This window comes from Portunus trituberculatus, chromosome 46 (genome assembly GCF_017591435.1).
Source record: "Portunus trituberculatus isolate SZX2019 chromosome 46, ASM1759143v1, whole genome shotgun sequence".
Classification (NCBI taxonomy): Eukaryota; Metazoa; Arthropoda; class Malacostraca; order Decapoda; family Portunidae; genus Portunus; species Portunus trituberculatus.
In genome coordinates this window covers 27,667,735-27,682,734 of record NC_059300.1, presented here as the reverse complement: position 1 = coordinate 27,682,734, position 15,000 = coordinate 27,667,735, and the positions used below count along the sequence as shown (strand labels likewise).

General features: G+C 41.9%; 2 protein-coding genes across 6 annotated transcripts in view; one reads left to right on the top strand and one right to left on the bottom strand.

Moving 5' to 3' along the window:
- Positions 1–15,000, top strand: part of LOC123519931 — a 178,442-nt gene that overhangs the window by 86,202 nt on the left and 77,240 nt on the right. The window lies entirely within an intron of this gene.
- Positions 1–15,000, bottom strand: part of LOC123519932 — a 151,210-nt gene that overhangs the window by 59,517 nt on the left and 76,693 nt on the right. Inside the window, exon 4 of one of the 2 annotated variants that reach the window (XR_006679128.1) lies at positions 7,599–7,728. The exons of the other annotated variant lie outside the window; for it this stretch is intronic. The gene's annotated coding sequence lies outside the window, so the exon portion shown is untranslated. Of the gene's footprint in view, positions 1–7,598; positions 7,729–15,000 lie in introns of those variants that run through there. 2 annotated transcript variants of the gene reach the window in all.

The following is a 15,000-nucleotide window of genomic DNA, read 5'->3' as shown; positions in this document are numbered from 1 at the left end:
ACGCATCTTCATATTCATTCTGGTTACTATCTGGTAATTTTATACAGCTCCAGAGACTTACATGGGGATTAGAATAGTGAAGACTCTGGCTGTTAATCTTCTGACCTCCATATACCCTTCCTGATGTCAATAAAATAGTCTAATCACACACAAATCTCGAGGTAAACAATGTATCCTAGTATTGAAGAGGTTAATACTCATATCCAGTTGAAAAGAATTTCGTCTACCTTGTATTACTAACTGAAACACTTAAACTTTGAATGAAACTGTATCTCGACTTGAAGAGACTCCCACGAAAGGTAATATTACGTTTCATCTTCTTTAATATATCCCAGCATGTTTCTGTAAGTGTACCTGGCGCCTCGTCTTCCTGGCAGGCAGACTCAAGCCTTTCATGTCAAGCAGCCACCGCGAGACGATCTTCACTCCACGCTTTTTATTTCCACTCTGGTATTTTTCTCGGGGATCTAATTTCAGATTCTTGACGGAAAAAAAAAAAGCAGGAATTCAAGGAGTTTGCGTTCCCTAATGTTCTTTTTCCCTTGTCAGTGCCGTGGTGTACTTCTCTTGTTACAGGAATTAAGGAAAGACTCTCCTCGCACACATTTTGGACGTGTTTTAATTAAGCTTTGTACAGTCCAAGCTAAATTACAAACAATGTCCATGTAAGAGTAGATACTTCTGACTGTTTCTTCTTTTTACCTCAATATAAGCGTTATCTTTCCTATGTTTAACCCCTTCAGTACAATAACACGTTTTCATATTCATTCTGCTTGCTATATGGTGACTTTATACAGCTTTAGAAATTCTTGTGGGGATTAGAATAGTGAAGACTCTGTGCATTAATATTCTGACCTCCATAGACTTTGCTTAATGTAAATAAAATCAAGTAATCATGTCTAAATCTCAAGGTAAAAAAAAGTGTCCCAGTACAGAAGGATTAAGTTTTTTTTGACGTAAACTATAGTGAATCATTTATACAGCCAATGAATTATGTCCTAATTTTACGTATCTTTTGGAAATCATCCTTGTCTTCCTACTAGTATAAGATTTCACAAACAAACCTGCCAAAACACAATATATAAAAGTAAACGTTTGCAAAAGAATTACACAAACACTTCCAAACACACAAACAATACCTCCTTCTAGACTAACACTCGCGGACAACTTACACAAACATTTCTCACACACACACACACACACACACACACACACACACACACACACACACACACACACACAGCATATGATAAACCAATACTTACGCAGAAACTCACACTAAACAAGGAAAACGCAATCAAAACCCGGTAAACTAATGCCGCCAGTGAAAAAAAACACTTACCGAACACACTCAAATTACAAGCTATACCAGTGAACTAGGGCAAAACCAAGACAGAAACCCTCTAAACACACAATATCAAACACCATAACTAACGCGCTAACAAATGAACGAACCCGGTCAGGCTTGGGAGCTTTGGAGGAATTGGAGGCGTGTTGCGTGAACCCTTGTTGCTTCTGCCCGTCTGATTAGAGAATGAGATAATTGATTCTGGGGTGATTAGTGATCTTACCGGTAATGAGAGAGAGAGAGAGAGAGAGAGAGAGAGAGGTACGAGGATAATCTTATACACCCAGAAGTGTGGCGTAGGTGACAGGTAAGGGGGTTCTGGGGACGAAGGGAGGGAAGGAGGTAAGAGTTGGGGTGAGGGTGGGTAGGAGGGAAAGATGTCAGGTGGAATCAATACAGACCAGACCAATTAGTAAGGCAAGGTGGGAATTGGGGAGAGAAAACGAAAGAGGGGGAGGAAATTGTTACACGGAAAAGAAAATATATATCACAACCAAAAAAAAAGTTCAGTCGAAAAAAAAGGAAACTGAACACAATTTTCTCTGTGTCAAGTAAGCGAACAAATCAGAATTCTAAAAGTTACATGCAGAGAGAGAAAAAAATGAAGGTGGTGAAGAAGTAAAATTTAGCACGGGAAAAAGGTAAAGTAATATAAAAAAGAATAGATCAAATAAACACATAAAAAACGAAAAAGAAAAGTAAAACTAGACACTTATTTTTCCTGAACTGAAAGAAAAATAACAAATCCTCACGAGCCGAACCCAACCCAACCCAACCCAACCTATTATAACCTATCCTGTCCTCACCCAACCCAACCCAATGTAACCCAACCTAACCTAACCCAACCCAACCCAAACCTAATCCAACCCAACCTAACCTAAAGAAAAAAATACTAAGAAAACAAGAAAAAAAATAAGAAAGTGTGACATCTAACCAATCCCAACCCAACCCAACCCTACCTAACCCAACCCAACTCAACCCAACCCAACCCAACCCAACCCAACCCAACCCTATCTAACCTAACCCAATCCCAACCCAACACAACCCAACCCAACCTAACCCAACCCAACCCTATCTAACCTAATCCAAGCCAAACTAAACCCAACCCAACCCAACCCAACCCAACCCAGCCAAACCCAACCCTATCTAACCCAACCCAACCCAACCCAACTTAACCCATGCTAAAGAAAAAAGGTCAAGTAAACAAACAGAGGTAAAAGTGTGATATCTGCGTGGCTTTTAACCCCAGCAGGTGCAGTTTTGCGAGGCAGTAGGTCAGGGTTACGAGTGGATTGTTGGGAAGGGAAACAGGATGGGAAAAGCACACCTGTGAACACACCTGCGTGGTTCTAAGGGGGATGAGCACTAAGGTGAAGGTAACAGGTGGCGTGCACATTGTTGGGAGTCTTTCTCTACTTATATTGGGATTCCGTGTTGCTTATCTTGTTTTTGTTTGTTTTTTTATTGTGTTTTTGTTCGTTTGTTTATTTTGCTGACTTATTTTCTTTTCGTTCTCTTATTTTCGGTTGTTTCTTTTCTTTTCTTGTTTTCTTATTCGTTTATTTATTTTCCTGTCTTATTTTTTTCATTTTCTCGTTTTTTTTTTGTTGTTTAGCTTCATATCATTCTGTGTTTATATTGTTTCGTGTTTATTTGTTTATTTAACTTATTTTTTTCTTCTCGTTCATCTTTTTTTTTTTCTATTTTATGTTATTCTTCGTTTTACTGTTTTATTTATAGCTTGTCGTCATTTTTTTTCCCTGTATTCACTTCATATCTATTTATCTATTTTATTCCACTAATTTTTATTCACTCATTTTTCTTTTTCCTTTTTCTTTTTTTTATCCAATCGTGTGCTTTTATCTTTTTATTACATTTTTTTTCTTTTATTCTAACATATTTCTTCGTATTTTTCATATTTTTCTTTTTGTCGTATCACATTCGTTTCTCCTTTATTGTATCATGGTCTTTCTCTATTCTACCTTTATTCAATTTGTCTATACCATTCACTTTATCATTTATTTTCTGTCAAGTCAATCCTGCGTATTTCTCTATTTCTATCTTACCATTTCTATATTGCATTCCATCCTTTATTCAATCCCTTCTCTTCCTTATCAAACATGTTACTTTATCCCCATCATATCTTTCTCCTAATTTAACGTACCCTGCTTCTCATCTATCCAATTCATTCATTTCCATATTCTACCCTGCCATTCAACTCCCTTTTCTTCTTCTTCTATTCCTTCACCTTTAATTTTTTCTCTATCCTGGTCAGTTCTTTAACACTTAGCTCCCCACACCATATATTTCAGTATGTACGCTCGTTATAGACCAGAGGACGTTCTAGTATCTGTTTATCCCATACGATCCCAAGTAATCCTGATTCTTAAGACGGCTGCAAAAAAGATGAGGAGAGGGCTGATGGAGGAGGAGAGATGGGGAAGGAGAGATAAGGGATGGAGAGAAAAGGAGAGAGGGAGGATGTGAAAGGGGAATGGAGGAGAGGGGAAAGAAAAGGAAAAAGGAGGGACGGTGAGGACAGGAAAGGGGAGAAATGATGAGAGGAGTGGAGAGAGGATGAGAGAAGAAAGGAGGGAAGAAAAGAGAGGGAGGTGAGGAAAGGAAATAAGAGGAAGGAGAGGAATGGGGAAAAGTATTAGCTGAATGCAGATGAAATAGAAATAAAAGTGAATGGTGTCTTAGTTAAGTATATGCATAGAACAAAACTCTTTCAGTAAACAAAACAAAATGAAAACTAAACGACACGAAAAATTACAAAGCACGATTCTGCTTTATCAAAACGAAACGTCTTAATAATGTGAAATATACAAAAGCACACCAACAACAACAACAACAACAACAACAATAACAACAACAAGACAAAAGAAATACATAACAACACACATAATTAACCACCAAAAATAAAGGGAGGGAACGAAAAACAAAGAAGAGGAGGAGGAAGGAATAAGCCGAGAAGGTAATTAAGATTTCACAGTGGGAGAGAGAGAGAGAGAGAGGGGGGGAGAGAGGAGGGAAGGAAGAAGGAGAAAATGAGGGAGGGAATGGAAGGATTAAAATGGAAAAGATTAGAGAAACAAAAAAGGGTGGAAACGGACACGCGCATTTACACAACAATGAAACGAGTCTAAAAATCTTACAAAGCCAAGCCATTCAGGAATCCAAGCCATTCATGGATGGAAGTTGTGAAAAGTGATAAAGGCAATGAGAAAAATATCAGTAGTGACAGAAAAAGAAGAAAGGAAGGAAAAATAAAAAAAAATTGTGCTAAGTAACAAACAGGAAGAAGGAAGAGGACGACAAGGAGGAGGAGGAGGAAGTGGAGAACGTGGAATATGAAGAGGAAGAAAGGAAGGCGAGGAGGAAGGGAAGGTCAGACAGCGTAGAATCACCTTTAAACGAATTTTTAATGACCAGATTACTCGCGATAACTTTTCTCTCTGCAGGTTTTAATCGAAGATCAATGTTGGTGGCGGCTCAGAAGACTGGAGAGGAGGAGGAGGAGGAGGAGGAGGAGAAGGAGGAGGAGGAGGAGGAGGAGGAGGAGGAAGGAGGAGGAGGAGGAGGAGGAGGAGAAGGAGGAGGAGGAGGAGGAGGAGGAGGAGGAGGAGGAGGAGGAGAACGGCGGAAAAACGTGTGAGAAAAATAGATTTAGAAAAAATACTCGGCAGGCATTTTCATTATTATCATCATTGTTATTAGTACTTTTATCATTATCATTGTTGTTGTTGTTGTTGTTGTTGTTGTTGTTGTTGTTGTTGGTGGTGGTGGTGGTGGTGGTGGTGGTGGGGATGGTGGGGGTGGTGCTGATAATTTTGTTGTGGTTGGTTTTGTTGTTCTTGTTGTTTTTTAGGCCACGGGAATTATTTCAATTACGCGACCAGACTTTTTTTCCAGCTTTAGAATAAAAAGTTTAATTACAGTTGTTTCCACGCGGTGTTTGTTTTCCACACTCATAATTTTGTTTGTCGTGAGAAAAGCGTCTCTCTGTGATGTGATGTGTGTGTGTGTGTGCGTGTGTGTGTGTGTGTGTGTGCGCGTGTAAGTGTGCGTGTGATTGTGCGTGTGCCCGTGCCTGTAGGTGTGCGAAAAAAAAAAAAAAAAACACAAAATAAACAAAAAATAAAAGAAATGCGGTTACCCACCACCACTGTCACTATCTACACCACAAACACCAAAACCACCATCATCACCAGTATCACCATCACCACCACCACAATCCTCGGAGCACCATCACCGCGACAGCCTCAAAACAACCTCTGTAACCAAAACACAATCAAGACAGGCAAACTCGTGGTGGCAGAACTGCAAGACATTTACAACCTCACAAATGGAAGGGAACCAACAAAAAAACTACACGTAAACACACAAACTTGAGCAAGAAGCCAAACTTTCCCCTTAAAATTTTCAGTACCATGACGCGTTTCCATATTCATTCTGGTTACTATTTGATGATTTTATACAGCTTCAGAAACTCATGTGGGGGGATTAAAATAGTGAAGACTGTGGCCATTAACCCCCTTTCAGTACTGAGACGCGTTTTTACTTTGAGTTTGGGTATGATTAGACGGTTTTATTAACATTAGGAAGGGTCTATGAAAGTCAGAAGATTAATGGTCACAGTTTTCACTATTTTAATTCCCACATAAGTTTCTGAACCTGTATATAATCATCATATAGTAACCAGAGGGAATATGAAAACGCGTCCTGGTACTGAAGGGGTTAATCTTCTGACCTCCATACCCACTTCCTAATCATATCCAAAACTCGAGACAAAAATGAGTTCCAGTACTGAAGGGGTTCAAACTTTCCCCTTCAGAAACTTCCTCGTAAAGCTTTCCCTATTTAGGAGCGGCCGATGATGGCTGCGGCAGAAGAGCAGACCGAATCATGCGTTGTACGAGTAAATCATCCCATCATTGACATTACAAAAACATTGGCTAACTTTTGCCTTCACTCACTCCGTCTCTCTCTCTCGCTCTTTCTACTCGTAAAAGTCATCGTCTCGTTATGAAACTTTGATCTCTTTCTCCACCGCCTCGTAACCGGTTTAGCTTAGTTTGGGGAGGTATTGAAGGGTAAAAAGAGAAGTGATGCAGGAAAATGATGCTAAAAAAAAAAAAAAGAGATAGTGTTCAGTTTAGCGAGGCATTCAAGGTCAAATAAAGAATGATAAAGAGCAAATACAAGTTCAATAAAAGTGTAATAAAAAGTGGTGGTGGTGATGGTGGTGGTATGTTTTCGTCATTCTACAATATGATACCTCTAAGAACTTATTTTTATGACTCTCTCTCTCTCTCTCTCTCTCTCTCTCTCTCTCTCTCTCTCTCTCTCTCTCTCTCTCTCTCTCTCATATCTTCTCTGCCAAAGACCAGTGGGATTTCACATTTCGCTCTGACAGCCGTTTGTAGAAAGAGAATGGTTTGTATTGTTGAAGTCGACTTGCGGGAAGAGGAGGAGGAGGAGGAGGAGGAGGAGGAGGAGAAGGAGGAGGAGGAGGAGGAGGAGGAGGAGGAAAGATAAAAGAGATACTGGAACGAAAATAGTAAGAGAAGGAAAAGTGAGGGTAATAGAGACGAAGAAGGTAAGAAAATAAGCCTCTTCGTTTTATTTGTCAGCAGCTAAAACACGGCACTTCTTCTCATCCTCCTCCTCTTCCTCCTCTTCCTCTCTTCTCTTTTCTTGTTCTCCTTTACCTCTTCCTCTTTCTTCTCCTCCTCCTCCTCCTTTCCTCCCACTACTCATCAGGCCGTCGTCATCATCCTCTTCCTCTTCCCTCCTCCTCCTCTTCCTCCTCCTCCGCCTCCTCCTCCTCCAAACTCAGTCTTTCTCCTTCAAGCACGTTATTTTTCATGAGTATCTTTTTTTTCTTACTTAAAGCACTTCCTTTTATTAAAACCATGACAGCACCAACACACACACACACACACACACACACACACACACACTAGGACAGTCAGTCAACCAAACACGGTGGTGGTGGTGGTGATAGTGGTGGTGGTGGTGGTGGTGACAGAGGCGGTTTGACTTACAGTTACTGCATCATAAAACCTTAAGTATATTGTGACAGGCTCCTCCACTAACCTGTCTAGCCTGCCTCTGCCTCTGCCTAGCCTGTCTGCCGCCGCCGCGCCTACAGAACCCCGCCACGAGCTGCTTAATATGTGTCGAGAGGCATGTCAACTTAAGGCACGAGAGAGTGAGAGAGACGCTGGCTGTCCTCCTTGCCTTTCTCCTCCTCCTCCTCCTCCTCCTCCTTCTCTTCTTCTTCTTCCTCCTCCTCTTCTTCCTCTTTCTTCTTTGGCCAGGAAGGAAAATCAGTAAGTGTGCCAGTTTTGTTCTGTTTATTCAGCGCTGCGTGTCTGGATGGAGGAAGGAAAGAAAGGAAAGGAGAAGAAGGATGGTGTGTGTGTGTGTGTGTGTGTGTGTGTGTGTGTGTGTGTGTGTGTGTCGCCTGTCGCACTGGTTTGTTCAGTACATACACACAGACATACATACGCACCCACCCAATCACCGCCACGTCACTTCACTCTATTCTTCCCCATCGCTCCTTCTTCTTAGTAGCGTCGCGTCCGTCCCTCCCTCCCTTTCCCTGACTGCCTCGCGCCTCTTCCCCTCACACGTCACCTGCTTTATGTCTCTCCCTCACGCTCTCCCTCCCCACTAAATCCCATCAACCTACACACAGGAAAGGAATTCACTCCTAAATTGGCTCGCTGCTTGGCTGACTGGCTGGCTGGCTGGCTACTGGGCTGATTGCCTGGCTTGCACTCTGAATGGCGGGCTAACTAGCTTGCTGCCCGGCTTGCCTCCCTGTCTTTCCACTTCACTCGTTGTCTGTTTCGTCTGATTGAATGACTGACCGGATTTGCCTCTGACTAGATCAGTTTACTTCTCGGCTGCTGGTTCGCCTTCCTGCCTTCCTTTGCTGCTCTGTCTTCCTGGTTGCCTCCTTGTCTGCCTGTCTTTCGCTCTGCCTTCCCTCTCGCCCGCCTGTCTCAAAATGGTGATGTGTATGTCATGGTGATAAAATACACAAAAAATACTGGAGAAAGACACTAGAAACAAGAAAAGAGTGAAAGAAACAAGAAACACAGAGAAGAAAGACGATATGGCAAGAAATAGACTAAAGGGAGAAGAAAGAGACACTGGAAACAAGAAAAAGAGTAAAGAAAGGCGTCGGAACAAGAAATAGATTGAATGAAGACGCCAGTAACAAGAGATAGACTGAATGAAGAAGGTCCTAAGAAGAAACGGACTGAACAAACGAGGTAGTAAAATACAATAAAGTGAATGAAAACGTTACCAGCAAGAAATAAAGGTCGAAGAAAGCGCAGTAATAACAAATACACCAAAGAAGAAGGCTGAAAGAAACTACGATCAAATAAATACTGCATGTACAAGAATATCAAAACTCGTATTACAACAAATCCAAAAAGCATTATATCCTCTACAAACAAACCATCCACTGTCACTTATAGACTTCAAATCCTTTCAGTACTATGACACATTTCTATATTTATTTAACTTACTATTTGGTGATTTTATACAGCTTCTGAAACTTATGTGGGTTATTAAAATATTGAAGACCTTTGTCCATTAATGTTCTGATCTTCTTAGGCTATTCCAAATGTAAAAAGAAAAAAAATCGTTTTTATCATATCCAAAAAAACTCACGGTAAAAATGCTTCCCAGTAATGAAGGTTAAGAAAAAACATTACCATTAATCCCTTCAGTACTTGAACGCATGTCTCTCTTGAGTTTGGCTATGATTAGACGATTTTATTGACATTAGAAAGAGTCTATGATGGTCAGAAGATTAATGGCCACAATCTTTACTATTTCAATCCCCCAACATAAGTTTCTGAAACTGTTTAGAATCACCAAATAGTAAGCAGAATAAATATGAAAAACGCGTCCTGGTACTGAAGGGATTAACACTGTAACAAGTACACAAACCCACCAACCAAGTAATGAGAGACAAAGCAAAACCCTAAATAATACAAAAGAAACATAACTCCCGTCGGCAAATCAATAGGCAAGTATATTGGACGAGGCACAGACAGACAGGTATGGGTCACCCCTCATTACCTGAACAATTACAGTGCACGCCGAGGTGAAGTGGATGCAGGGAGATGAGGTAAAAGCAGCCTCCAGGGTCACTAATAATTGTGGGTGAGCGAGGACAGGAGACGAGAGGAAGGACTGTGAAATTAGTGACGGAATGAAGGAATGTTGGAATGAAAGGGGGTAACGTCAAGAGAGAGAGAGAGAGAGAGAGAGAGAGAGAGAGAGAGAGAGAGAGAGAGAGAGAGAGAGAGAGAGAAAGGACCCAGCGCAAAAGGGAGGAAAAAGGAAGAAGCGGGAAATTAAGATATATAGAAAAAGGGAAGAGAAAGGAGATTAATTTTCATGGTACAACGGTTTCAATGTCCAAAATTTGAGACTGTCGCATCCACACACACACACACACACACACACACACACACACACACACACACACACACACACACACACACACACACAGAGAGAGAGAGAGAGAGAGACTTTTTCGCCTACATTGAGTCCTTTTTATTTACTCTCTCTCTCTCTCTCTCTATCTCTCTTTTTATTTTTTTTTACGGCAAACACTCTACCTCGTTCGCGTTTGTGTTGTTGTTTTTTTGTTTACCCCCTAGAAGTGTAACAGACATCGACCGTGAGCCAACAAATGAATTCCCGCGCCCCGTTGAAACACCCGGCGCAAATTTTAAGAGGAACGAAATTAAAGTGTGAAGCCAAAGCGATGCTGAGTGTGAAATGTGGAGAGACTGAAGGGAGGAAGGGAGGATGGGAGGAAGAGAGGGAGAGGAGTTGGAGGAGTAGGTAGGGAAGGAGGAGAGGTAAGTGGGGAGGAGTGGGAGTAGGTAGGAGGGAAGGGAAGTAGGGATGGAGAGAAAGGGGGAGCATGGAAGGTACTTTTTGCCTGATAGAGAGAGAGAGAGAGAGAGAGAGAGAGAGAGAGAGAGAGAGAGAGAGAGAGAGAGAGAGCATTGATTTCGGAACAGGGAGCCATGACGGGGAGCCACGCACGGAGCCACAGCCACATCAGGACAGGAGGACTCTGGAATATTTCATTGCTTCCCTCTCAACACCACCACCCATCACTGACCCTCTCTCCCCCCTTACTCCCCCACCTCTCTACCCGCATCCACCCCCCAACCTTCCAGAATGCATCACCCGGCACCTTCCTCCCCCAGCAATAATTAAACAAGTTACCTCAGGAACAAGATCGATTCCCCACCACCACTACACTTCCATGATATTATATTCCCCCTATTTCTCTCCCTCTACCCCCTCCATCAATCCTCCAGTGAATACTCCTAATGTCTCTTTAATTCAAGCAAGTCTCAGTATTCCTCCCATTAACTTTCTTCTCCCCCGTTCCTTTCTTTCTCTTCCTCTCCTTCCTCGTTATTCAAGGTATATTTCTCCAAAGCCGTATTTTTCTTCCCCAGGTTTGCAAAAGTTACGAGTTCCGGTTTAATATTAAGTTATGTTGGTTGTGGCTTTTCTTGATTACTTGCCTGACGTTTTGTTTTATGTGGTATTTTAGTGTTTTTCAATTCCCGAGCCTCGTGAGAGTGTACAGCAGGTCAGGTGTTTTTCCTCATGACTCCAAGCTTGTATTATTTTGTTTTGCTTCACCATGTCAGTCTCTCCAGTAGCTTATCTTCTCTATTTTCTATTTTGTTTTTGTTTTTTTCATTTTCACTTTCTCCCTTCTTTTACCACCTCTCTCTCTCTCTCTCTCTCTCTCTCTCTCTCTCTCTCTCTCTCTCTCTCTCTCTCTTTTTCCCCAGTATCCCTCTCATACTCTTTTATTTACCTCTTCCTCTTTCCTCTCTCCCTCTCTCCCACTTTTCGAAGCTGTTTTATTTATCCTTCTCTTTTCCACCCTTTTTCCATCGCTGCCTCTTTTTTTGTTCCTTCCTCACCCTCTTCTCTCCCTCTTCCGTCTTCAAACACTCCTCTTCCCCCCGTCCATCACTTACCCTCCCTGCCTCTTCCTCTTTTTTCATTTTCTCCCTCACATCTAAATTTTCTCATCTCCTCTTTCCTCTTCTCCTTTCCTTTCTTTTTTAGGCCTAAAATCTACCTTCTTCTATTTATGCCTACCCTCGTCCACTCTCTCAAAACCTATTTCATCATACCCCATCCTTTACTCTCTCTCTCTCTCTCTCTCTCTCTCTCTCTCTCTCTCTCTCTCTCTCTCTCTCTCTCTCTCTCTCTCTCTCTCTCTCTCTTTTTTTTTTTTATTTACCTTATTTTACTTTATATTTCTATGTAGCCATAAGTGATGCCTGTAGAAAACACGCATTTCAAACCATTTAATTCAAGTATTTATTGTAATTACAGTCTGTTAATTGTAATTCGAATAATAAATAATTACTTTGGTGGATAATAAAAAATCTAAAATCTAAAACCTAAAATTCTCCCTCTCTCCCTCTCTCTCTCTCTCTCTCTCTCTCTCTCTCGCAGCACCATAGTCTGGAATAGCCGCCATCCACTCCCTCCACGTGAGTTGGTTGGTTCTTAGGACAAAGTTAGTGGCGGAGGCGAGGTGAGGTGAGTGGTTGGGGAAGTTGAGGAGAGATGGAGTTCAAGGTGTGAGCTTCGCCTAGAGTGTGTGGAGAGTGGTGGGGGTGGAAGCAGTGGTGGTGGTGGTGGTGGAAGTTGGATGGAGGTGGTTGGTGGAGACTGGTGGAGGTTCAGTGAAGAGTGTGTGATTAATGTGGAAGAATGAGTGGAAGAAATAGAGGATCGTGTAGTAGAGGTGGAGATAATGAGTGGAGGAAGTGGATTAGTGGGTGGAAGGAGTAAACAAAATAGATGATGATTGAAAAAATAAGCGTAAAAATGAAGATTTAATTCGTGAGTGAGGAAGAGAAATGAGTGAAGGAGGTGGAGAAAATTCGTAGAGAACGCCTAGGAATTGAAAACGGAAGTGGAAGAATGACTAGAAGAAAAAAAAATGAGAAAATAAAATCACGAGTAACGGAGATGAACACAACAATGATGACTGAATAGGCGGAAATACCTGAAACATTTATCAATAGTCAAACAACATGGCACACAAATTTTAAGAACAGATTTCACATTACTACCTCAGCTTAAGTTCTATGTATCACGATCCCATTTAAGTATGCGATCTACACTTTACATTTCGGTCTACGTGTCTTTGGTATGCCTTTAAAATGCAGAAGAATTTTAGATAGATTGACGGGAGGGGGAAAAAAATTAGTAGATGGCGTAGGTGAGACGGGCTCAGGTGCAGCGATGACATGACAGGAGAATATTAAGTCCAGGAGCAGGTAAGCAGAAATAGAGGAAACGAGGGAGGGCAGAGAAAGAAAGAAGAGGGAGAGCGAACTGGGGAGAAGGGCAGGATTGGGAAGAGAGAGAGAGAGAGAGAGAGAGAGAGAGAGAGAAATGAGGGGAAAGAGAAAGAAAGACTTGCGTGAAGGCATGTCATTAGACCTCAACCCTCACCTCAAGTTCTCTAAATCCCACGCACTCACGCACCTCCCTCCCTCTCCCTCTCTCTCTCTCTCTCTCTCTCTCTCTCTCTCTCTCTCTCTCTCTCTGCCCCTTCTTTCACTTATTCTTTCCTTTCATCTTGAGCGAAGCCTTAATTTCTTTTCCTACTCTCTCTTTACCGCCCTCCACTTATTTCCTATCCACTTCCTTCACCTCCTATGCACTGATAAGAAACCTCTGTGGCTGTGGTCCTGTGGCTGTGACAAGTGGTGCTGCGGTGGTGATTGTCATTGATTCCCTACCCTATATCATTCACCTTCCACTAATTCCTCACGGCTGTGGTAGTGTGGTATTGCTGTGGTTTGGTCCTGTGGTAGTAGAGACGAATAATGAAAGAAATGAGACTGGCTATAGATAATCGTGGCGTGGCATTTAAAAGTCAGTGATTTGATATTTCACATAAAGTAGGAACACACGCCTCTAATTGTACAATGAGCTTCAGGTGGCAGGTGGCAGGTGGCAGGTGGGCAGTGTTTGATCTTCATGGTTCGATTGTGTGTGGGTGATCTGTGGGTCGGTCTTGTGGTAAGCCTCGTTGGAGTGAGCGGTGCAGGGGATGGCAAGAGCAGCATATATATCGATGAATATACTGGGACGTGAATAGAGACGCAATCAAAAAGGACTGAAAGATGAATGATTGTTTGAATAGATATATGAATGTACTGCACGTAGAGATCGGTGAAATGATGATAAACAGATTAGCCCTTTCAGTACTGGGACGCGTTTTTACCTTGAGATTTGTGTATGATTAGGCCATATTATGTTCATTAGCAAGGGTCTATGGTGGTCAAAAGATTAATGGGCACAGTCTTCATTATTTTAATCCTCCACATAAGTTTCTGAAGCTGTATAAAATTACCAAATAGTAAGCAGAGTGAATATGGGAACGCTTCATGGTACTCAAGGTGTTATGCGAAGGTAAACAAAGCAATAAGAGAGAGATAACTAGATGTTTGCAAACTAACAACCAGCAAGCTTCATAGATAGACAAAGAGACACAGACATAGACAGAAAGACACAAGTTGGCAAGGACTCACACACAATAGATAAATAGGAAAGCATATACATATATATAAACAATTAACCAATGATAAAAAAAAAACTGCTAAAAAATCAAACAAATTGATAAATGAATAAGTATACATACAAATATTTAAAAACGTGCTTCAAATATTAAAAAAAGATGTTTGTGTTTGTGTGTGTGTGTTTCACTGTTTGATCTGCTGCACTCTCTAACGAGACAGCCAGACGTTACCCTACGGAACGAGCTCAGAGCTCATTAGTTCCGATCTTCGGATATGCCTGAGACCAGGCACACACCACACACCGGGACAATAAGGTCACAACTCCTCGATTTACATCCCGTACCTATTCACTGCTAGGTGAACAGGGGCTACACGTGAAAGGAGACACCCAAATATCTTCACCCGGCCGGGGAATCGAACCCCGGTCCTCTGGCTTGTGAAGCCAGCGCTCTAACCACTGAGCTACCGTGTGTGTGTGTGTGTGTGTGTGTGTGTGTGTGTCTGTCAATCTATTTGTATGGAAACGAAACTCTTTAATCTTTATCTACCTCTTTCTCATTCCCTCTCCTTTTCTTTCTCTTCCTTCTCTTCCTCCTCCTCCTCCTCCTCCTCCTTCTTCTTCTTCTTCTTCCCCTTTACGAGGGTTTATTCTTTTCCTCAACTGATAACATAACCTGTAAATATTAATCTCATACTCCTCCTCCTTCCCGTCTTTGTCCACCTGTCCACACACACACACACACACACACACACACACACACACACACACAAACACCTCCACTTCTTTCTTCGCATCTTTCCTTTGTCTCTCCCTACCTAGATTACCCTCCTCTCTCTCTCTCTCTCTCTCTCTCTCTCTCTCTCTCTCTCTCTCTCTCTCTCTCTCTCTCTCTCTCTCTCTCTCTCATCATCATCATCATCATCATCATCTCACACCAAGCTCAACACAGCCTCCTCTTTCTCTTTTTTCTCTTCCTCCTTCTTCTTGTCCTCCTCTATATTTCTGCAAGATAACTACCTCCTCCTTCT